This window comes from Triticum aestivum, chromosome 6B (assembly GCF_018294505.1).
Source record: "Triticum aestivum cultivar Chinese Spring chromosome 6B, IWGSC CS RefSeq v2.1, whole genome shotgun sequence".
Taxonomy (NCBI): domain Eukaryota; kingdom Viridiplantae; phylum Streptophyta; class Magnoliopsida; order Poales; family Poaceae; genus Triticum; species Triticum aestivum.
Genome location: NC_057810.1, coordinates 182,471,527 through 182,495,951, shown reverse-complemented (window position 1 = coordinate 182,495,951; position 24,425 = coordinate 182,471,527). Strand labels below are relative to the sequence as shown.

Sequence of the window (24,425 nt, the reverse complement as noted above, 5' to 3'; positions counted from 1 at the left end):
TCTTTCCATCTACATCTCTTACTCTCCACTAACATTGCTTCTAATTGGCTTCTTGCGCCATTGGCGCAACCGGGTCATCTAGTAAAATAAAAATAGCACCAACACCTCCAACTTTTGGCAAGACCCCAAACCTCTCAATGCAGAGTAGAAAACAAGTTGGGGCCTTAAATTTTGTAGCAGTCGAAAGTCTAGGAAAATATATTTTGGTGTAATTCGCTAAAGAGAACCAAATGCCTCTCAACCATACATCGATGATTAGATGACAGACATACGGGAAACAATCCATCATACTACTACCTAGCATGGTTGTGGTAGGTCTGTAGAAAATTTCCAATCTCTTAGAGCAACTCCAATGCGACGACCCATTTGGTCCGGCCGCATCCGTTTATGTCCGCCCGGACAAAAAAGATGCCCAAGCGGACATCCATTTCCATTTTATGTTCATTCTGTTTGCGTTTGGACGCATTTTCGTTGCAAATTGGGTCAGATTTGGGTCCGAAGCGGACACAACCGGACTTATTCTGCGTCCTCCTTGTCCGAATGTCCGCTGCATCTTGAGTAAGACAAGGGCTATGGGCCGGATTAGGAACGGTTTGTTCCTTCCCTTTGGAGGTTTTGGTAACAATGGTTTTTGGTTTCTCGGCAATGGTTTGATCGACATACCCATATAGCCCTGTCCCCATGGTCTGGGAGCGAGCTTGGGCTCGCGATATAATATAGTTGGTTCTTGTGAGAGGCTCGGAGATGGTATTGTTCAGGCCGGTGGAGATAGTTTGGCTGGAGAAAGAAATAGTGGGTGTGATGGGAAGATGGGAGGCTGGATGATGCGATTGAGAAGATGGTTGCTAGATGCAGTGGAAGAGGGAGGCTTTGATTACCATGTGAAGATTGTGGAAGCATCTCAACTCTCAAATAGAGGACTCGCATTGGTTTATATTGATCTGATCGAGAGATGTCTCTCGTAGGTTACAGTATTCGGCAGCCAGGCTAACCGCAGGAGGACTACAAGGGGAGATAGAGACAAGAGATTAGCTTAAACAGAATATCACTAACTATCTGTCGTGGTTGTAAGTCTGACAGTAAGAGTAGGGGGTACGTATGAGGAGGCAAGGCCCTAGTTACGGCGAGATTGTACGCACAAGTTTACGAGTTCAGGCCCCTCTTGAAGGAGGTAAAAGCCCTACGTCTCGGTGCCCTAAGACGGTCGACTGGAATATGGGTGTGTGTTACAAGGGGTGCGAACCCTTGTCCCAGAGGAGGGGGTGGCTTATATAGAGTGCGCCAGGACCCCAGGCGTCCTCCGTTACAGGGGTTCAATGTACATTAAGATAGAGCGTTACTGGTAACGCCGGCTATAAAATGCTATTAATGATCTTTAAGACTACAGAGTGAATGCCTGACCGTTGCCATCATGAGTGACTCTAGGTCTTTTGTACTCTGAGTGGTTTCCTGTATGGTCAAATGACTCCATCCAGGTCGAGTGAAATTGGTGTTGGGGAACGTAGTAATTTCAAAATTTTCCTACGCACATGCAAGATCATGGTGATGATATAGCAACGAGGGGAGAGTGTTGTCTACGTACCCTCATAGACCGAAGTGGAAGCGTTGACGCAACGTAGAGGAAGTAGTCGTACGTCCTCCGGTTCAACCGATCCAAGTACCGTTACTCCGGCACCTCCGAGTTCTTGACACGCGTACAGCTCGATGACGCACCCTCGATCTCCGATCCAGCAGAGGCGCCGAGGGGGAGTTCCGTCAGCACGACGGCGTGGTGACGATCTTGATGTTCTCCTGTTGCAGGGCTTCGCCTAAGCACCGCTACAATATGACCGAGGTGTAATATCGTGGAGGGGGGCACCTCACACGGCTAAGGAACGATCAATGATCAACTTGTGTGTCCTAGGGTGCCCCCTACCCCCGTATATAAAGGAGGGAGGGAGGAGGTGGCCGGCCCTAGGGGGGGCGCGCCATGAGGAGGGGGAAACCTACTCCAAGTAGGTTTCCCTCTCTTTTCCTTATCTTATTTGGAGGGGGAAGGAAAGAGTACTAGTATTAGGAAGTAGTACTAGTAGTAGTAATAGGAAGAGGGGGAAGGAGAAAGGAAAGGGGGGGCCGGCCCCCTCCCCAATTCGGATTGGGCTTGGGGGGGCACGCCCCCTCCCTTGCTCCTTCTCTCTTCCTCCTACATGGGCCCAATAAGGCCCATATACCTCCCGGGGGGTTCCGGTAACCTCCCGGGGCTCCAAACTTCTCCGGAACCTTTCCGGTGTCCAAATATATCCGTCCAATATATCAATCTTTATGTCTCGACCATTTCGAGACTCCTCGTCATGTCCGTAATCATATCCGGGACTCCGAACAACCTTCGGTACATCAAAATACATAAACTCATAATATAACTGTCATCTAAAACTTTAAGCGTGCGGACCCTACGGTTCGAGAACGATGTAGACATGACGGAGACACATCTCTGGTCAATAACCAATAGCGGGACCTGGATGCCCATATTGGTTCCTACATATTCTACGAAGATCTTTATCGGTCAAACCGCATAACAACATACGTTGTTCCCTTTGTCATCGGTATGTTACTTGTCCGAGATTCGATCGTCGGTATCCAATACCTAGTTCAATCTCGTTACCGGCAAGTCTCTTTACTCGTTCCGTAATACATCATCTCACAACTAACATATTAGTTGCAGTGCTTGCAAGGCTTATGTGATGTGCATTACCGAGAGGGCCCAGAGATACCTCTCCGACAATCGGAGTGACAAATCCTAATCTCGAAATACGCCAACCCAACATCTACCTTTGGTGACACCTGTAATGCTCCTTTATAATCACCCAGTTACGTTGTGAAGTTTGGTAGCACCCAAAGTGTTCCTCCGGTAAACGGGAGTTGCATAATCTCATAGTTATAGGAACATGTATAAGTTATGAAGAAAGCAATAGCAACATACTAAACGATCGGGTGCTAAGCTAATGGAATGGGTCATGTCAATCAGATCATTCAACTAATGATGTGACCTCGTTAATCAAATAACAACTCATTGTTCATGGTCAGGAAACATAACCATCTTTGATTAACGAGCTAGTCAAGTAGAGGCATACTAGTGACACTTTGTTTGTCTATGTATTCACACATGTATTATGTTTCCGGTTAATACAATTCTAGTATGAATAATAAACATTTATCATGATTATAAGGAAATAATAACTTTATTATTGCCTCTAGGGCATATTTCCTTCAGTCTCCCACTTGCACTAGAGTCAATAATCTAGATCACCATGTGATTAACATCGATAGTTCACATCATCATGTGATTAACACCCATAGTTCACATCGCCATGTGACCAACACCCAAAGGGTTTACTAGATTCGGTAATCTAGTTCATATCGCTATGCGATTAACACCCAAAGAGTACTAAGGTGTGATCATGTTTTGCTTGTGGGAGAATCTTAGTCAACAGTCTTTCATATTCAGATCCGTTATGTATTTTGCAATTTTGTATGTCTACAATGCTCTGCACGGAGCTACTCTAGCTAATTTCTCCCACTTTCAATATGTATCTAGATCGAGACTTGGAGTCATCCAGATCAGTGTCAAAACTTGCATCGACATAACCCTTTACAGCGAACCTTTTTTTTTCACGTCCATAATCGAGAAATATATCCTTATTTCACTAAGGATAATTCTGACCGATGTCCAGTGATCTACTCCTAGATCACTATTGTACTCCCTTGCCAAATCAGTGGTAGGGCATACAATAGATCTGGTATACAGCATGTCATACTTTATAGAACCTATGACCGAGGCATAGGGAATGACTTTCATTCTCTTTCTATCTTCTGCCGTGGTCGGGCTTTGAGTCTTACTCAACTTCACACCTTGTAATACAGGCAAGAACTCTTTCTTTGTCTGCTCCATTTTGAACTACTTCAAAATCTTGTCAAGGTATGTACTCATTGAAAAAACTTATCAAGCGTCTTGATCTATCTCTATAGATCTTGAAGCTCAATATGTAAGTAGCTTCACCAAAGTCTTTCTTTGAAAAACTCCTTTCAAACACTCCTTTATGCTTTGCAGAATAATTCTACATTATTTCCGATCAACAATATGTCATTCACATATACTTATCAGAAATGCTGTAGTGCTCCCACTCACTTTCTTGTAAATACAGACTTCACCGCAAGTCTGTATAAAACTATATGCTTTGATCAACTTATCAAAGCATATATTCCAACTCTGAGATGCTTACACCAGTCCATAGATGGATCGCTGGAGTTTGCATATTTTGTTAACACCTTGACAAAAACTTTTGGTTGCATTATATACAACTCTTCTTTAATAAATCTATTAAGGAATGTAGTTTTGTTTATCCATTTGCCAGATTTCATAAAATGCGGCAATTGCTAACATGATTCGGACAAACTTAAGCATAGATACGAGTGAGAAACTCTCATCGTAGTCAACACCTTGAACTTGTCAAAAACCTTTTGCGACAATTCTAGCTTTGTAGATAGTAACACTACTATCAGCGTCCGTCTTCCTCTTGAAGATCCATTTATTCTCAATTGCTTGCCGATCATCGGGCAAGTCAACCAAAGTCCATACTTTGTTCTCATACATGGATCCCATCTCAGATTTCATGGCCTCAAGCCATTTTGCGGAATCTGGGCTTACCATCGCTTCTTCATAGTTCGTAGGTTCATCATGATCTAGTAGCATGACTTCCAGGACAGGATTACCGTACCACTCTGGCGCGGATCTTACTCTGGTTGATCTACGAGGTTCAGTAGTATCTTGTTCTGAAGTTTCATGATTATCATCATTAGCTTCGTCACTAACTGGTGTAGGTGTCACAGAAACAGTTTTCTGTGATGTACTACTTTCCAATAAGGGAGCAGGTACAGTTACCTCGTCAAGTTCTACTTTCCTCCCACTCACTTCTTTCGAGAGAAACTCCTTCTCCAGAAAGTTTCCGAATTTAGCAACAAAAGTCTTGCCTTCGGATCTGTGATAGAAGGTGTATCCAATAGTTTCCTTTGGATATCCTATGAAGACGCACTTCTCCGATTTGAGTTTGAGCTTATCAGGATGAAACTTTTTCATATAAGCATCGCAACCCCAAATTTAAGAAACGACAGCTTAGGTTTCTTGCCAAACCATAGTTCACACGGTGTCGTCTCAACGGATTTAGATGGTGCCCTATTTAACGTGAATGCAGCTGTCTCTAATGCATAACCCCAAAACGATAGTGGTAGATCGGTAAGAGACATCATAGATCGCACCATATCTAATAAAGTACGGCTATGACGTTCGGACACACCATTACATTGTGGTGTTCTAGGTGGCATGAGTAGTGAAACTATTTCACATTGTTTTTAACTGAAGGCCAAACTCGTAACTCAAATACTCTTCTCTACGATCAGATCGTAGAAACTTTATTTTCTTGTTACGATGATTTTTCACTTCACTCTGAAATTCGTTGAACTTTTCAAATGTTTCAGACTTATGTTTCATCAAGTAGATATACTCATATCTTCTCAAATCATCTGTGAAGATCAGAAAATAATGATACCTGTCGCGAGCCTTAATATTCATCGGACCACATACATCAGTATGTATGATTTCCAACAAATCTATTGCTCGCTTCATTGTTCCGAAGAACAGAGTCTTAGTCATCTTGCCCATGAGGCATGGTTCGCAAGCATCAACTGATTCATAATCAAGTGATTCCAAAAGCCCATCAGTATGGAGTTTCTTCATGCGCTTTACACCAATATGACCTAAACGGCAGTGCTACAAACAAGTTGCACTTATCATTATTAACTTTGCATCTTTTGGTTTCAATATTATGATTATGTGTATCACTACGATCGAGATCCAACGAACTATTTTCATTGGGTGTGTAACCATATAAGGTTTCATTCATGTAAACAGAACAACAATTTATTCTCTTACTTAAATGAATAACCGTATTACAATAAACATGATCAAATCATATTCATGCTCAACGCAAACACCAAATAACACTTATTCAGGTTCAACACTAATCCCGAAAGTATAGGGAGTGTGCGACGATGATCATATCAATCTTGGAACCACTTCCAACACACATCGTCACTTCACCCTTAACTAGTCTCTGTTTATTCTGCAACTCTCGTTTCGAGTTACTAATCTTAGCAACTGAACTAGTATCAAATACTGAGGGTTTGCTATAAACACTAGTAAAGTACACATCAATAACATGTATATCAAATATACTTATGTTCACTTTGCCATCCTTCTTTTCCGCCAATCACTTGGGGTAGATCCGCTTCCAGTGACCAGTCCCTTTGCAGTAGAAGCACTTAGTCTCAGGCTTAGGACCAGATTTGGGCTTCTTCACTTGAGCAGCAACTTGCTTGATGTTCTTCTTGAAGTTCCCCTTCTCCCTCTGCCCTTTTCTTGAAACTAGTGATCTTGTCAACCATCAACACTTGATGTTTTTCTTGATTTCTACCTTCGTTGATTTCAGCATCACGAAGAGCTTGGGAGTTGTTTTTGTTATCCCTTTGCATATTATAGTTCATCACGAAGTTTTACTAACTTGGTGATGGTGACTAGAGAATTCTGTCAATCACTATCTTATCTGGAAGATTAACTCCCACTTGATTAAAGCGATTGTAGTACCCAGACAATCTGAGCACATGCTCACTAGTTGAGCGATTCTCCTCCATCTTTTAGCTATAGAACTTGTTGGAGATTTCATATCTCTCAACTCGGGTATTTGCTTGAAACATTAACTTCAACTCCTGGAACATCTCATATGGTCCATGACGTTCAAAACGTCTTTGAAGTCCCGATTCTAAGACGTTAAGCATGGTGCACTTAAACTATCAAGTAGTCATCATATTGAGCTAGCCAAACGTTCATAACGTCTGCATCTGCTCCTGCAATAGGTCTGTCGCCTAGCGGTGCATCAAGGACATAATTCTTCTGTGCAGCAATGAGGATAAACCTCAGATCACGGATCCAATCCGCATCATTGCTACTAACATCTTTCAACACAATTTTCTCTAGGAACATATCAAAATAAGCATATGAAAGCAACAACGCAAGCTATTGATCTACAACATAGATATGCTAATACTACCAGGACTAAGTTCATGATAAATTAAAGTTCAATTAATCATATTACTTAAGAACTCCCACTTAGATAGACATCCCTCTAATCATCTAAGTGATCACGTGATCCAAATCAACTAAACCATGTCCGATCATCACGTGAGATGGAGCAGTTTCATTGGTGAACATCACTATGTTGATCATATCTACTATATGATTCACGCTCGACCTTTCGGTCTCCATGTTCCGAGGCCATATCTGTATATGCTTGGCTCGTCAAGTATAACCTGAGTATTCCGCGTGCGCAACTGTTTTGCACCCGTTGTATTTGAACGTAGAGCCTATCACACCCGATCATCACGTGGTGTCTCAGCACGAAGAACTTTCGCAACGGTGCATACTCAGGGAGAACACTTCTTGATAATTTAGTGAGAGATCATCTTATAATGCTACCGTCAAACAAAGCAAGATAAGATGCATAAAAAGATAAACATCATATGCAATCAATATAAGTGATATGATATGGCCATCATCATCTTGTGCTTGTGATCTCCATCTCCGAAGCACCGTCATGATCACCATCGTCACCGGCGCGACACCTTGATCTCCATCGTAGCATCGTTGTCGTCTCGCCAATCTTATGCTTCCACGACTATCACTACCGTTTAGTAATAAAGTAAAGCATTACATCGCGATTGCATTGCATACAATAAAGCGACAACCATATGGCTCCTGCCAGTTGCCGATAACTTGGTTACAAAACATGATCATCTCATACAATAAAATTCAGCATCATGCCTTGACCATATCACATCACAACATGCCCTGCAAAAACAAGTTAGACGTCCTCTACTTTGTTGTTGCATGTTTTACGTGGCTGCTACAGGCTTAAGTAAGAACCAATCTCACCTACGCATCAAAACCACAACGATAGTTTGTCAAATAGACTCCGTTTTAACCTTCACAAGGACCGGGCGTAGTCACACTCGGTTCAACTAAAGTTGGAGAGACAGTCGCCCGCAAGCCATCTATGTGCAAAGCACGTCGAGGGAACCGGTCTCGCGTAAGCGTACGCGTAAGGTTGGTCCGGGTCGTCTCGTCCAACAATACCGCCGAACCAAAGTATGACATGCTGATAGGCAGTATGACTTGTATCGTCCACAACTCACTTGTGTTCTACTCGTGCATATAACATCAACATAAATAACCTAGGCTCTGATACCACTGTTGGGGAACGTAGTAATTTCAAAATTTTCCTACGCACATGCAAGATCATGGTGATGATATAGCAACGAGGGGAGAGTGTTGTCTACGTACCCTCGTAGACCGAAGCGGAAGCGTTGACGCAACATAGAGGAAGTAGTCGTACGTCCTCCGGTTCAACCGATCCAAGTACCGTTACTCCGGCACCTCCGAGTTCTTGACACGCGTACAGCTCGATGACGCACCCTCGATCTCCGATCCAGCAGAGGCGCCGAGGGGGAGTTCTGTCAGTACGACGACGTGGTGACGATCTTGATGTTCTCCTGTTGCAGGGCTTCGCCTAAGCACCGCTACAATATGACCGAGGTGTAATATCGTGGAGGGGGGCACCGCACACGGCTAAGGAACGATCAATGATCAACTTGTGTGTCCTAGGGTGCCCCCGTACCCCCGTATATAAAGGAGGGAGGGAGGAGGTGGCCGGCCCTAGGGGGGCGCGCCATGAGGAGGGGGAAACCTACTCCAAGTAGGTTTCCCTCTCTTTTCCTTATCTTATTTGGAGGGGGAAGGAAAGAGTACTAGTATTAGGAAGTAGTACTAGTAGTAGTAATAGGAAGAGGGGGAAGGAGAAAGGAAAGGGGGGGCCGGCCCCCCTCCCCAATTCGGATTGGGCTTGGGGGGGCGCGCCCCCCTCCCTTGCTCCTTCTCTCTTCCTCCTACATGGGCCCAATAAGGCCCATATACCTCCCGGGGGGTTCCGGTAACCTCCCGGGGCTCCAAACTTCTCCGGAACCTTTCCGGTGTCCAAATATATCCGTCCAATATATCAATCTTTATGTCTCGACTATTTCGAGACTCCTCGTCATGTCCGTAATCATATCCGGGACTCCGAACAACCTTCGGTACATCAAAATACATAAACTCATAATATAACTGTCATCTAAAACTTTAAGCGTGCGGACCCTACGGTTCGAGAACGATGTAGACATGACTGAGACACATCTCTGGTCAATAACCAATAGCGGGACCTGGATGCCCATATTGGTTCCTACATATTCTACGAAGATCTTTATCGGTCAAACCGCATAACAACATACGTTGTTCCCTTTGTCATCGGTATGTTACTTGTCCGAGATTCGATCGTCGGTATCCAATACCTAGTTCAATCTCGTTACCGGCAAGTCTCTTTACTCGTTCCGTAATACATCATCTCACAACTAACATATTAGTTGTAGTGCTTGCAAGGCTTATGTGATGTGCATTACCGAGAGGGCCCAGAGATACCTCTCCGACAATCGGAGTGACAAATCCTAATCTCGAAATACACCAACCCAACATCTACTTTTGGAGACACCTGTAATGCTCCTTTATAATCACCCAGTTACGTTGTGACGTTTGGTAGCACCCAAAGTGTTCCTCCGGTAAACGGGAGTTGCATAATCTCATAGTTATAGGAACATGTATAAGTTATGAAGAAAGCAATAGCAACATACTAAACGATCGGGTGCTAAGCTAATGGAATGGGTCATGTCAATCAGATCATTCAACTAATGATGTGACCTCGTTAATCAAATAACAACTCATTGTTCATGGTCAGGAAACATAACCATCTTTGATTAACGAGCTAGTCAAGTAGATGCATACTAGTGACACTTTGTTTGTCTATGTATTCACACATGTATTATGTTTCCGGTTAATACAATTCTAGTATGAATAATAAACATTTATCATGATTATAAGGAAATAATAACTATATTATTGCCTCTAGGGCATATTTCCTTCAATTGGGGTATCCGGGTGAGGTGACTGGTCGAGTGGATTGCACTCGACGGCTTCAGTCAGTACTTCTTGCTATACTTTGAATGTCCTTGACTCTAGGGTAGTGACCTTGGGTAGGGCGTATAGGTCAGACCTATGACCCTATCGTAGGTTCATGGCATCGTCATTAGCCCCCGAATGGATTGAGGTCCGATAGCGAGTTGAAGTTGACCTTGACTTGACTCTTATGCTTTATAGGCATTCTTGTTGAGCTCGAGGTTCATGCTGAAACTTCGACTTCATTTCAGTCGCCTTGATCGATTCAGAGGTTGTCGAGTGAACTTATGCTGGCAACCTTCGAGTGTTGATATGGTGTGAAATCTTCGGCACGATTGGTTACTGCGGTTCCCGGATCTCACGGGATCTGAAAATTTGGGGAAGCGCGCGAGGTGGAGCGCGCCACAGTAAACGGGACGGATAGACATGGGCGCCTTGATTTCTGTGCCACCTTTTTCGCCACGTATTCGGTGCGTGACTATTGCGGGATTTGACAAGATCGCTCGGGCCCACTCGTCAGCCACTCGGAAGTAGGCCCATAAAAGGTGTCAAGGCCGATGCATTTGCACAGTGCACTCCCATTCCCCTTCTTCTTCCTCTGCTTCTCCACCACATCCTCTTTCGCCCTTGACGCCATCGCTCCGCCCGTGCGCAGCCCGCCACAGTGGTGAAGGATAAGACGGCGGCACTGGAGTGCGCGAAGAAAGCGACGGCGACAGCGAAGGGCAAGAAAACGAGTCGGGGATCATCGTCAAGGTCTGGGATGCCGCCTGGTTGGATCCAGGGGGACTGGATCCGATCCACGCTCCGGCCAGAGGATCTGGAAGATCTGGCCTCCATGGGCTTGATTGCCGACGGGACTTCGAGGCTGCCGGGGGACGAGATAGAGCCTCAGCCGCGGGCGGGTGAGTGCGTCCTCCTTGCCACCCATGTCGACCGTGGGTTCTCCCTTGCCCCGCATCCTTTCTTACGGGGTTTTCAGAACTTTTTCGGTGCTCAGCTTCACCATTTCTCTCCCAACACCATCACATACCTTGCTGCATTCGTTTCTATGTGCGAAAACTTCTTGGGCTGTAGACCGCACTGGGGTCTCTTCAAACATATTTTCACAGTTCGTTCCCAAACCGTGAAGAAGGAAAATCCGACTGACGAGAGGATGCATGTGATTCAAATGTGCGGGGGTTTAGGGATTCAAATGAGGAAGAGGAGCACTTTTCCCCCTTTGACCCTTCCTGAGTCGGTTAGGGGCTGGCAGTTGACCTTGTTCTACCGCCAGACATTCCGACCCCCGGTCAGTCGACCGATCTTCCTCCCTTTACCCTAGATCGAGTCCAGCAACCTTGTTCACTGATTGTGACCAAAGCGGAGAGAGTAGAGACAAACATGTTAGTCGAGAGGGTAGTTCAGTTGGTCCGTCAGGGCGTAACTGACATGGATTTATTGGAAGTGTTTCTCAGTCGATGCATCTAGCTGCTACAAGCCCGTGATCATTCGATGTGGATGTACTTGGGCTCCAATGACACCGCTCGGGTCCACCCAGAGGAGGTCCCCGACGAGATGGTGGCCCTGTGGCTGAAGAGCATTACCGAAAACAAAGATAACCCTAGGGGGGCCAGGAAAGTCGATCCATTCGACGCTGACAACCAGCCGGACAAGGTCCGATCCTTATTACCGAGTGTACTTCATTCTGTCTTGCAACCGTCTTTGAATATGACTGATGTTTGATTAACTTCTTGCCTTGCAGGTCTATACTAAGATGTATTCGATGTCGAACAGGGAGCAAGCCCAGGAGCAAGTCCAGGAGGAAGCGGATAGCGCAGAGGAGAGCGCCGACTGGCAATCTTCTGATGATGATGATGAGGAAGAGAGTGATGAGTCAGACGACGAAGAAGAGGAGGTCGACTCACCACCTCGCACAGAGCGCCGATCCAAGCAGTCTCATGATCCAGCGGGTGGCCGCAACAAGGTTGTGGCTCTGAGCACGCAAGTGCATAAGCGCACTCGGACCGGAGCCGTCAGAAAAGGTCACCAAGCAGCCCAAGGTTGCCCCTTCAAAGCCTCAGAAGACCTTACCCAGGATCAAGATGGATGTTCCCGTCGCTTCTGCGTGAGTGTTCTGTCTCTGTGTTCTCCTACTGACTCATACTTCTGCTATGACCGAGTGGGCTATGAATTTTTCAGTGCTGCAACTTCCGGGACTTCCATGGATATTGACAAGGCTTAAGATGATGAGGAGACTGAAGATGCGGCTACTTCCAAAGCTGGTACGATCCTGTAATCTTGTGCTTGTTTTGTCGACTGAATTGCTGGTCAATTGAGCCTCTATGGTTGCATTTTGTGTAGCCCCACGGGACGTCATTGAACTTCCAGACGACGATGAAGAAGCGCCTTAGAAGAATACAGGAAGGAGGGGCAGGGCTTCGAGCGGGAGGACGGTTGTAGGCCAGGAGCCTCAGTCGACATCGGCACCAGAGACGGTGGTCCAGTGATTCGGAGATCCGACTCGGGCCACTGTTTCTTTTGCCAATCTTGTGTCGACTGACCGTCCCTCGGCGTTGATTGCTCAAGTCTCTGCTTCTCCTACACAGCTCCATGCTTCAGATCCTGTGATTGCTCTGACTGTACTGCCATCGTCGCTCTTTGCTGCACATCACACTCCAAATGACCCGGCGGGTGCCGCCAAGGAAGCCATACTCCAAGCAAACGTTATGATGGAGCAGATGAAGGTGGTGCACGAGGCCAGCCAGGCTGCCCACAACGCCAGCTCTGCTCTGCATGTTAATGTCAAGGTCAGTTGATTTCGGACTGATCTCTCAATTTGATCCCGAAGACCGCCGTCAGATGTTTGATTCGACGGGGGTCTTTGTCGAATGTCACTTCATTGTTCTTTCACTCGGTTGAATAGCTTGTTTCGAGTGGAATCCAGACCAGCGGGGGCACGCAGAGTGCACCAACTAGGTGTAGTCCCGGAGACCACGGTCGACTGCTGGTAGTCGGCTGTGGTCTTTGAATCCCTCTATTTTTTTGCATACTCATGCTTGGCAGACCATGCTGAGTGGTAAACTGGACCAGTGGGGGCACGCCAAGTGCATCCACTTGGCGTAGTCCGCGAGACTACTGTTGAATATTTTGATTCAGCGGTAGTCTTAGAACACTTTTTTTTGCTGAGATTAACCTTTGTTTCTGTAGACTGACGTGCCTTGTTTGCTGACCGCAGAAATCTTGTGAGCTCGGGGCCCGGTTTGCTGAGTTGGAGAAGAAACAGATCAGCCTCAACCTTGATCTGGAGCTGGCCAAGAAGAATCTTCAGAAGGTTTGGATTGAGCGAAATCGACGAAAAGCAACAAAAAAAGGCAACCGTTGAATAGGTGGTCTCTTTAAATTATGTCATTGAAATTTTAAGGTTTTGTCTGCCCTAATTATTGCACATCTAAGCGAGTCAATTAAACTAGAAAGAAAGGAAAAAGACAAAAGAAATGCTTGCATGAGTCTTAGATAAAATCAATGACATAGTACTAAGATGTGCAATCCTTAGAGCACATCTAGATGTGCTTTAGCAGAACTGAAATTTTAATTCAGATACAACCTCCACATTCAGTGACAAATGAGGCGAATTTTATTGTAAATACTCTCTCCATTGGGAGATACTTGACGAAGAAATGATTGTTTCTGAACGTATTTTAGTTCTAAATATATTTATTTTATATCTATTTTTATGACAAGTAATTCCGAACGAGGGTAGCTACGGTATTTTTAATCATCTGCTCGCAGCAAAGTCGAAAAATTGACATCTGGATGGACGGTGTGCTGACGGAAGGGCTTGCGCGAAGGGAGGCAGCAGCAGGTGGTGCATAAAAAATACTAGTAATTAAGACAGACTCATCTCCAGTCAAGCATGATTGAAGGAAACTGATTTTTAGTAAAAGTTTTAAAAATTCATAGCCGGACTAGTAGGCACATGCTCATATGCTCATCGCCCAGGCATCACGGATGACACTGTGCTCGAAGTAGCATCAGGGATGACGCATACATATGTTGTCCATAGACACTATATAAACAGTTTATCCACCTGTGAAACATCCATCGAAAATAAGCACAAGCACAAGCAGCTAAAGCAATCTCAGTGGTCTTCAAAACACACACACACACACACACAAAACATCGATCGAGGTAGTTAGAGATGGCCGGACGAGATGACCTGAAGCTGCTCGGCACATGGCCAAGCCCGTTTGTTACCAGGGTGAAGCTGGCACTCGCCCTGAAGGGCCTGAGCTACGAGGACGTGGAGGAGGACCTGTACAAGAAGAGCGAGCTTCTCCTCAAGTCCAACCCGGTGCACAAGAAGATACCAGGCTCATCCACAACGGCGCCCCGGTCTGCGAGTCCATGATCATTCTGCAGTACATCGACGAAGTGTTCGCCGGCACCGGCCCGTCCCTTCTCCCAGCGGACCCCTACGAGCGCGCCATTGCTCGCTTCTGGATGGCCTACGTTGACGACAAGGTTTAAATTATCTTCACTTACTTGAACTACTTGTCTCCGTTCCTTTACTTTTAGATATCCAACGAGCAACTTTGACCATTATTTTTCTCCGTGTTTCAGCTGGTAGCCCCATGGAGGCAGTGGTTGAGGGGCAAGACAGAGGAGGAGAAATCCGAGGGAAAGAAGCAGGCGTTCGCGGCGGTGGAGATTCTTGAAGGGGCCCTGAGGGAATGCTCCAAGGGAGGGGCTTCTTCGGCGGCGACGGCCTCGGGCTCGTCGACGTTGCGCTGGGAGGCGTTCTGTCGTGGATGAAGGTGACCGAGGTGTTGTCCGGTGACAAGATCTTCGATGCCGCCAAGACCCCGCTCCTGGCCGCATGGGTGGAGCGCTTCAGCGAGCTCGACGCGGCCAAGGTGGCCCTGCCAGACGTGGGCAGGCTGCTTGAGTTCGCCAAGGCACGAGAGGCTGCCGCTGCACCGTCTAACTGAGCCAGCACACATCCAGAATAACTAAAATTTGCTATTTTTAAATGTTGTTTGTTTGGCTGCTTGATGTAATAATGTAGCAGTAACTCATGTCATCCATTTATTCAGTATTGATTATGTCCTTGAGTTTTTAATATTTTGCTTTTGTGTGGAGTTCCCAAATTTTATAATGCGTGCATGTATTAGCTGAGGTTCTCTTTCTGATTCAAGAGATGAGTTCGACAGTTTTTTTAATCTACCAGCAAAATGCTTACAAATTGAACTTTATGGTAAATTTGGTCTGAATTTATATATATTCATTCATCGTTGTGATACTTGAGCTAGACCAAGTAAAGGAGAAATAGTCAATATTTCTTCGCACCTTTGCTATGGAAATGCAGATATATTTGAGTGACCGTTTGTTGATCAATCATGCTGTTGTAGTTCATAAGAAGTTTCAAAAGAGGCACGCAAAACCCCTCAGATTAGCCTCAATCCAGCAAAAATGATTTCTTGAAAGACTTCTCAATCGAGGTAATTTGGTCAGCCACCTCAAAAATTGAATATATAAACCCTCCTAGAATACCCGCCATTCCAGCATCCTCGCACTTTCAAATTCATCCTGTATGTTCGGTTCGCACTGCTGTCCATTGACATCGTACTTTTTATCGCCGTGGTAAACATCTGGAGCTCGTTCTTTTGAACGCCGCAGAATCGGGCTAGAGCGACTGATGCATGGGCCAACTTTGCGCGCGGGCCAGCCTGGCAGCGACACGGTGTGTGCGTGGCTGTGTCCGGGTGAAAGCGGGGGCGATCGATGGTGGGTTGCCAGTGGCGTTCGTGGGTTGGCAGGGCGTTTTTTTACCGTCCTCGTTTGCACCCAGTGGCGGCGCCTCCGCTCCAGCCGTGGCGGGCCCATCTGTCATTCTCGTGGGTGCGCGGCTCAGAGAGAGCAGCGAGCGAGCGGGCGGCCTGGAGAGCGGGCACGAGACAAAAGAAAAGGAGAAGAGGCAACGAGAGAAAAGAGGAAAAGCAGTCAGACCTAGCCCGCGCCCCCGTAGCCGCCTCCTCTCCTGCCGCCGCCGCCTCGGCCTTGTTCGCCTCCTCTCCTGCCGCCGCCACCGCCTTGGCCTCGGCGCCCATGCTCTCCCGGCGCCCGTCGGCCTCGACCCGGCCTCAGTAGGAGGAGCTCGGCCTCGAGACTCGGCAGGAGGAGCTCGCCCTCGAGTAGGACTCAACAGGAGGAGGGGAGCAGCAGCTGCGCCCCATGCTCTCTCGCCACCCTCGAGGTGAAGGTAACGGATGAAATCCCATGGACGAGCTCGAGCTGGAAGGACGCGGACGGCAGCGGCTTGGACCAACATCGTCCTGCCGGTGCCTTGCCGGTGAGCGCCACGCATGGTGCAGCAGGCGGCAGGCACGACTTTGGGAGCTGCGCATCGAGCGACGACTACTGCATCTGCCTCCAGCACCAAGGTGAGCTTCCTCTTTCTGTGCGGCCACCTCCCCTGGCACCGATTTGTTGGTGAGGTGTTCCATGGTGAGGTATGAAGAGACGATGTCCCATCTTCTGCATAAAAATAGTTTTTCTTTCCTCATGTGATTATTTTGGGATCTAGCTCTATGTAACCACTTTTCTAGATTAACTTCACAAAATGGCGGCAGCAGTTAGTTGAATGGTTGAAGTAGTAGTCAATTTGGTTCATATGCTTTGAATAAAATTGTGTTCATAGATCATGTTATGCACTTTGAATGAAATTGTGTTCAGTATACCAAGGATATTAAGAATTCGATTCATAAATGCAGCCAAGATGTAGAGCGGTGGTCGACGGCGGCAACCTGCTCCCAAGTTGCAAGTGATGTTGCCAGATAGCAGTATACCAAGGGTTCTAAGAATTTGATTCATAAATGTAGCCAAGATGCAGCGCGGTGGTCGACGGCGGCGGCCTGCTCCCAAGTTGCAGGTGAGAAAGTGATGCGGCAGTTATTGGTTTGCATACATATTGATCTATTCTGTGAATATTTTGTGAGGTATCCTGATTGGCATATCACAGGTTGCTAATGCTGTTCAAACAGGTGCGTGCATGGACATCTTCATGATTACTGATTATAAGATCTTCATGATTACTGATTATAAGTGAACACACGTATCTTCTCTCGAGGTTCTGAGTGTTGAGAGTGGTTGCTCATTGTTTCTGTATTCAAATACTGATGAATCAACACTTCCAAAAGATATGTAAGTTCAGTCATCATCTCTGACTCTGTGCTGTGTAATTTTTTTTTATTCAGCAGTCCAACTGCATCTCAACAACTAAAATACAGTATATCATAAAGTGTTTCATCTCTCAAGCCACTGTTTGGCATGGGTACAATATTTGCTTCCTCTTTCTAGGGTAGTCAAATTGATAGGATAATGCATGATCATGCTTTGTACAGAGCGGACCTCACATGGAATGTCCTACCCATCTTAAACTTCACTCAGCCTTGTTACACTTGACCCTTTAATTTCCTAGAAAATTTCGTCTTTGTTTGTGCAAATATTGTTTTATTTGTCATACTCTTATACATTGAAGTTACATTTTGTCCTACAGACTGATGGCCAAAGAAGATTGGGGAAGTTCCACTATGTTCCTACAGACTGTTGGCCAAAAAAGATTGGGGGAAAATAGCTCTGGAGAAGGATTGAGATGAAAATGGGATTGGGATCTCACTTCGCAATGCATTGAAGAATCATGGTAGAACTTTTTATATTGCTGACTGAGATGGCAATTAGGATTTATTGCTTTTTACTAATTTTTTATTTTTTCTACTTTGCTCAGATAATTTATACAGCCTGTTCTTTCTTTAGTACCAATGAATAACTTGGTTACACAATATACTTGAAGATTGCATTAGGAACAAAATGCTTAGCAGACCAAACTAATTAGGTAAGCTGAGAGCTGATTGGTCTAACCCTAGAATAATTGGTTGCCAGTCATAGAATCATCTTGTACTGTTGTACATAACTAATTTTGACTTGAACTTTGGTGTGGTCGTGTATCTTTGAAGTTTTCTGGAGACAGACTACTCTTGCATCATTATGTGCAACCCACATGTATCTCACTCGGCGAGACATGCACACCTATGCCACATCTTTACATGTAAGTTTGTTTTGCTTAGCCATGGACAGTGAGGTCCCCCTTCTCTTCATTCCCAGTTCATTTATTTAATATCAATATCTTTACTCTAGGATTTATGTCCTTGCCAACTCTACAATTGTTCATTGCACACTCAGAGTCTAGATATTGAATTAGCTACTTTTGCGATCCCTGGACTATACGAGTCAAGTATTTCTGGATTGCCCATTTTTCAGCTGAGTTAAGGCTTTTTCTATTGTTTGCAAATGAAAATTATTTGATGTACCCCTGGTATGATACAAGAAGAGTTTGCTCTTTCCCTTTGTAAAATTTTCTGCACACGATGTTGTCGAGGATGATTTCAGAATTTATATGCTCATTGCTTCCATTGCTTCTTTCCCCATTAACTGATATTAGACAGTGGTCTATAAATGTTGCACCTAACTCTGTTTTCCAAGGAAATACGAATGAAGTTATAGTACTTGCAAACTGCGACTCTTCGCTGAACAAGAAAAGTAAAAATGATAACATATCAGGCAGTAAAATTACATGGCTGATCTCTGTTTTGTGCATGTCAGGTGAGCATTATGAGTTGTTCTACTTCTCTTAAGAGAGTGTACTTTCCTCTCATCAGATGCTCACTCTGGAATAAACAAATCTTTTGGGATGTAACCTGTTCTTAGTTTTGATGCCTTACCGTCTGCCTTCTCCTCTCCTTTATGTTGTTTTTTGTAAATTATTTGTCTAGGCTACTACCATAACTTGTTGGTTTAGTTTAGGTGTGTAGGAAAAATTTGCAGATGAATCACGCTATCAGGTTTAGGCATGCACATGGCCACTAATAATAATAAAAATTGATATTTGATGAAGCCATCATCATGTCATGTAATTACTTGCAGAACAACTATATTATTTTTTGGGGCGGTAAAGCGGAAACGATAGGACTCTGCAACTCATGTGAGTGTTGTTTGATTATTTACTTTTTCAAGCGTGTGGATGTCGTTGGCATGTTTAGTATACGCACGAAGATATGCAAACTGTAAAAGTGGTTTCCTGGCGTCATATTTTTTTCTCCTGGGAACGAATGAACTGTTCGTCAGGGAGCGATCACCCCACCGAACGTTTTTGTTCGATCTGGGGGAGGAGCTGGAGCGAACGATTCACCCCAGGCCCCCATGCAAACAGTTGCCCATGCAGGCAAAAATAGAACCCTGATTGGGCCTTTACGACCTCCAATTAGGCCAAAAAATGGCCCAGTTTTTTGTGACGCCTCAACACTTGGGTCATCACTCAAGGTTATCGCTTTTGAGTTTCAGGTGATATTTTTTTAATTGATTTTTAGGAAATCATGATGCTAAATATATGGATTGTGTCAGTTAGCTAATCTATTGGCTCTTTGATGTGTATGATGACATGATGGCAATGAAAATACATTTTCGAACTGAAAGTATTTGTGTAGTTTAATTTTGACAGAGTATAGGAGCATACTCAATGTCTTCCGCTTTGTGTATGATGGCGGCTTTTCTTGCTTATAGTAATCAGCTAAATAAATATGTGGGCATTTAAAAATATCTTTGCAATTAGGCCAGGCGTGAGAAAAAAAATTCAAAGACGACGATCTCTTTTGGTGTATTTCTATTCTCCCTGTTCCAAATCTTTTTGTTTGGATGCCACCGGCACACCACATGTTGTTCTGAAGATATCATGCTATGGGACTTTTCAGCAGAATCAAAACAAAAGGAAGCTATGGTGTTACTTGCATCTCAGTTTTCACATTCTTCTCAGGTTTCACAAAAACATAAACATGATTGGATGGGCGTCCTTGCCGGCGACCTCGCTATCTCCAACCCATCCACAGGTATTGCAGCTCCTTCTCATCCAATTTATTCACTTTTCGTCCTCTTTGCTGTGATTTGGTGGTTGAAATTAATTCGTCTGGATAGGGAGGAGCAATTCACTAATCATTTACACCATGTATACTTCATTTTATTTCATGTATAATCTGTATAAGAAAGAAAAGTGGGGTAGCTCCTCCGTTTCAGTGCTTTAGCCTGAAAAATATTGAGTTTCCCTTCAGATAATTTGAGTGATGTTGATATGATAGTTAATCATATAACCTCCATTTCATGTATAACATTACTTGAAAATTTATAGCATGTGGATCACCACAAAGAATAATCTCCCTTTAGATAATTTGAGTGGATACCCATTTGATAGTTAATCAATTATGCTAATAACGAGGGCGTCCGGACCAATCTGCCTGCCTCCAAGAGCGCCTTTTTTAGGGGTATCATGACAACCTGTGTATTTCCTGTGATAGGTTGATGTAGTAGATCTGAATTTATGGGATTGGTTCTGAAATTTGGGATTCGGTGACTCTGCATTTTAGAGTAGCGGCATAAAGCTATAAGAATACCCATGTTCTGAATTTATCTTTAGCCTATGCTTCAGTTCAGGTGCATTCTTCTTGATTGTAGTCGGTGTTGTGTTGCTCCTGCGATAAGTTGTTATTTGGATTTACGGTATTAAGTTACCTCTTTCTCTATTTGTTTTGTTTGGTGCTTGTCTTGCCATAGAAATTGCGCACCTGAACATGCCCTTTTTTGTACCATTTTTGCAATATTCATCAAAAGAACATATGCAATTTACTGATTCTGTATACCTTGTTCGATCAGTGTTGTCATGGTTCGCCTTCTCCTTCAAATAAGTTTATCATGCCCTATTAGTTTGCATCTCGTGCTGGTTTGTGCTTAGATAATCCCTTTAGGTGTGTAAGTTCTACACAATCATATGACTTATAGAATGCCAAAATCTTCAGACCTTTTCTTCCGTAGTTTCTCCAAAATGTACTATGGTAACTGCAGGCATAAATCCATGGTTTGCATACTTCAATGGCCCATCTGCTTGTTATTTTAATGCATCCTCTCTTGATTCATTTTCGTTTGACTGGATCTCCTCGCCTTGTCATCTGATTGCTCTTCGTTTGCTGATCTGCTTACCAAGGTTGGTGTTTGCTCTTTAAAATTCCCTATTACTCCCGGTCTTTCGTATTGGGTGCCTATTTCAATTTCACTTTATGAAGTATTTCACTGATTACATATATATCGCCTATCTCACAACGAGTTCACCTTCTGTACCTACTTTGGTGAACACATGTATTTCATCTATCTCACTCATTGTCATGCCTACTTCAGTTTCACATATCTAAATATGTGTGATCTGGTCACCTTAGGTTGAGTTACATGCATTTTGTTGCACACTCTTTTTTCGATCTATTTCGCCCTATAGGATGCATTTGTTTTTCTTGTTCTCCTTTTGTTCTTGTGCCATTTTCATAACTGGGATCATAACACTCACTCTTTTTTGGGTGTAATATATGGTCACCCAGAAAATACCAAAGGAAGTAGCTTGTCGTTTGAATATCCCAAGCATGGACTGGTGGGACTACAGTTTGGCAAACAACGCTTCACTAGCTAGGACCGAGTATGACGAACAATCACATGATGTCTGCATCTTGATTAACATGGATACAATAAATTTCTCCTAAAAACAGGACTTGAGGTTGGTATGGATGTCCTGCTTACATTCAAGATGAACGTTGGCAATGATCTGTACATGATAGTTTGCTTCGATGACATCTGAGAGGTTTATAGGTCCTAATTGAGGTTGTCTTCAGTTCATTAGTTTTTATCTCTGCTATGTTAGCTCTTTTGTGAGGGTCCAGTTTGCTGACCACCTTAGAAGAAACACGCACTTAGATCAAAAGATTTTTTTATGTTAGGAGGTTTCCATCCAATCTTCTGAAGATAGTTTGTTAATATATGTGATCATGTACCATGTGTTCCATTGCATATGACAACATTGTATTGGACATATGTGGCCAAAGATCTATACTGAAACATCTTGAGAAATCATCAGGGAGAATACTATGAATGAGAATGGACTAAGAAATTGTGATACACCTTCCTTTAGGTGCATTTTCATTCAGATGGTGATCCAGGTTTGTTGGAGCAGTACATGCTAACCACCAATTTGTTTTCTGATCTTTTTAGTACAAGGCTTTACCAAACTATCAATTGAAGTGCAGGTCAACCAAGACTTCATATACATATGCTGAAAGATGAAAACTAAAGACCATGGAGAAGATCACACCATCTTTATCCCAGGAAAAACAACTGCATGGTCACTTGACTTTATAGACAACACGCTGCACTATTAACTTTGGTTTAATTGATCGACAATGCGTCTTTGTTATTAGTTATATACTAAGGAACATGCCTATGAGTATATACTTAGGCTATGTGTGAGACCAGATTGTTAACATAATACTCTTAGTGAACCCCTAATTTATGTTGTCCCTATGCTTTGGGAGGTTGCAGCTGACATCCTCGACAAAAATACCTCCTTAACAATCGTTCCCGCTTTTCTTTACTTGAAATTGTTTCTCTGCTCTAGGTGCAAGGATCTGGGATAGGTGTATTTAGTTCTGCAATGGCGATGACACATGTAAATTAAACCATTTGTTGTTTGTATGTTGGATCTTCCTAAAAACCAGAGGATGTATTTTTCACAGGAAATAAACTTTGTATTGTCAAACTTAGTTGAATAACTCCCAGATTTTATCTACTTCACTGTTTTTGTGACACTCATAGGCTGTTTGATAATAGGCCTAAAAACCTAGATGTCTGATAATAGGCCTAAAAACCAAGATGTTTGATAATAGGCCTAAAAACCAAGATAAACTGATGTTTTCACACCAAATATACTTATGTTCACTTTGCCATCCTTCTTTTCCGCCAATCACTTGGGGTAGATCCGCTTCCAGTGACCAGTCCCTTTGCAGTAGAAGCACTTAGTCTCAGGCTTAGGACCAGATTTGGGCTTCTTCACTTGAGCAGCAACTTGCTTGATGTTCTTCTTGAAGTTCCCCTTCTCCCTCTGCCCTTTTCTTGAAACTAGTGATCTTGTCAACCATCAACACTTGATGTTTTTCTTGATTTCTACCTTCGTTGATTTCAGCATCACGAAGAGCTTGGGAGTTGTTTTTGTTATCCCTTTGCATATTATAGTTCATCACGAAGTTTTACTAACTTGGTGATGGTGACTAGAGAATTCTGTCAATCACTATCTTATCTGGAAGATTAACTCCCACTTGATTCAAGCGATTGTAGTACCCAGACAATCTGAGCACATGCTCACTAGTTGAGCGATTCTCCTCCATCTTTTAGCTATAGAACTTGTTGGAGATTTCATATCTCTCAACTCGGGTATTTGCTTGAAACATTAACTTCAACTCCTGGAACATCTCATATGGTCCATGACGTTCAAAACATCTTTGAAGTCCCGATTCTAAGCCGTTAAGCATGGTGCACTTAAACTATCAAGTAGTCATCATATTGAGCTAGCCAAACGTTCATAACGTCTGCATCTGCTCCTGCAATAGGTCTGTCGCCTAGCGGTGCATCAAGGACATAATTCTTCTGTGCAGCAATGAGGATAAACCTCAGATCACGGATCCAATCCGCATCATTGCTACTAACATCTTTCAACACAATTTTCTCTAGGAACATATCAAAATAAGCATATGAAAGCAACAACGCAAGCTATTGATCTACAACATAGATATGCTAATACTACCAGAACTAAGTTCATGATAAATTAAAGTTCAATTAATCATATTACTTAAGAACTCCCACTTAGATAGACATCCCTCTAATCATCTAAGTGATCACGTGATCCAAATCAACTAAACCATGTCCGATCATCACGTGAGATGGAGCAGTTTCATTGGTGAACATCACTATGTTGATCATATCTACTATATGATTCACGCTCAACCTTTCGGTCTCCGTGTTCCGAGGCCATATCTGTATATGCTTGGCTCGTCAAGTATAACTTGAGTATTCCGCGTGCGCAACTATTTTGCACCCGTTGTATTTGAACGTAGAGCCTATCACACCCGATCATCACGTGGTGTCTCAGCACGAAGAACTTTCGCAATGGTGCATACTCAGGGAGAACACTTCTTGATAATTTAGTGAGAGATCATCTTATAATGCTACCGTCAAACAAAGCAAGATAAGATGCATAAAAAGATAAACATCATATGCAATCAATATAAGTGATATGATATGGCCATCATCATCTTGTGCTTGTGATCTCCATCTCCGAAGCACCGTCATGATCACCATCGTCACCGGCGCGACACCTTGATCTCCATCGTAGCATCGTTGT

The 24,425-nt window shown here is 43.9% G+C and overlaps 1 long non-coding RNA gene and 1 pseudogene across 8 annotated transcripts; both read left to right on the top strand.

Annotated features, from left to right (window-relative positions):
• Positions 1-14,223: 14,223 nt before the first annotated feature.
• LOC123136468 (probable glutathione S-transferase GSTU6) lies at positions 14,224-15,334 on the top strand (annotated as a pseudogene). The gene is made up of 2 exons (XR_006466986.1): positions 14,224-14,632; positions 14,732-15,334. The product of XR_006466986.1 is annotated as a probable glutathione S-transferase GSTU6 (transcript).
• Positions 15,335-16,107: 773 nt separating this feature from the next.
• LOC123136470 (uncharacterized) lies at positions 16,108-22,641 on the top strand. Of its 7 annotated transcripts, none has more exons than XR_006466999.1 (6): positions 16,108-16,551; positions 16,882-17,039; positions 17,152-17,311; positions 17,667-17,810; positions 17,895-18,002; positions 18,124-22,641. It is a non-coding gene; the product is annotated as an uncharacterized lncRNA (long non-coding RNA). The 7 variants fall into 7 exon arrangements; XR_006467001.1 differs by having other exon boundaries at positions 17,667-18,002; positions 18,124-18,215; positions 19,977-22,641; XR_006466998.1 differs by having other exon boundaries at positions 17,895-22,641.
• The last annotated feature ends 1,784 nt before the right edge of the window (positions 22,642-24,425 follow it).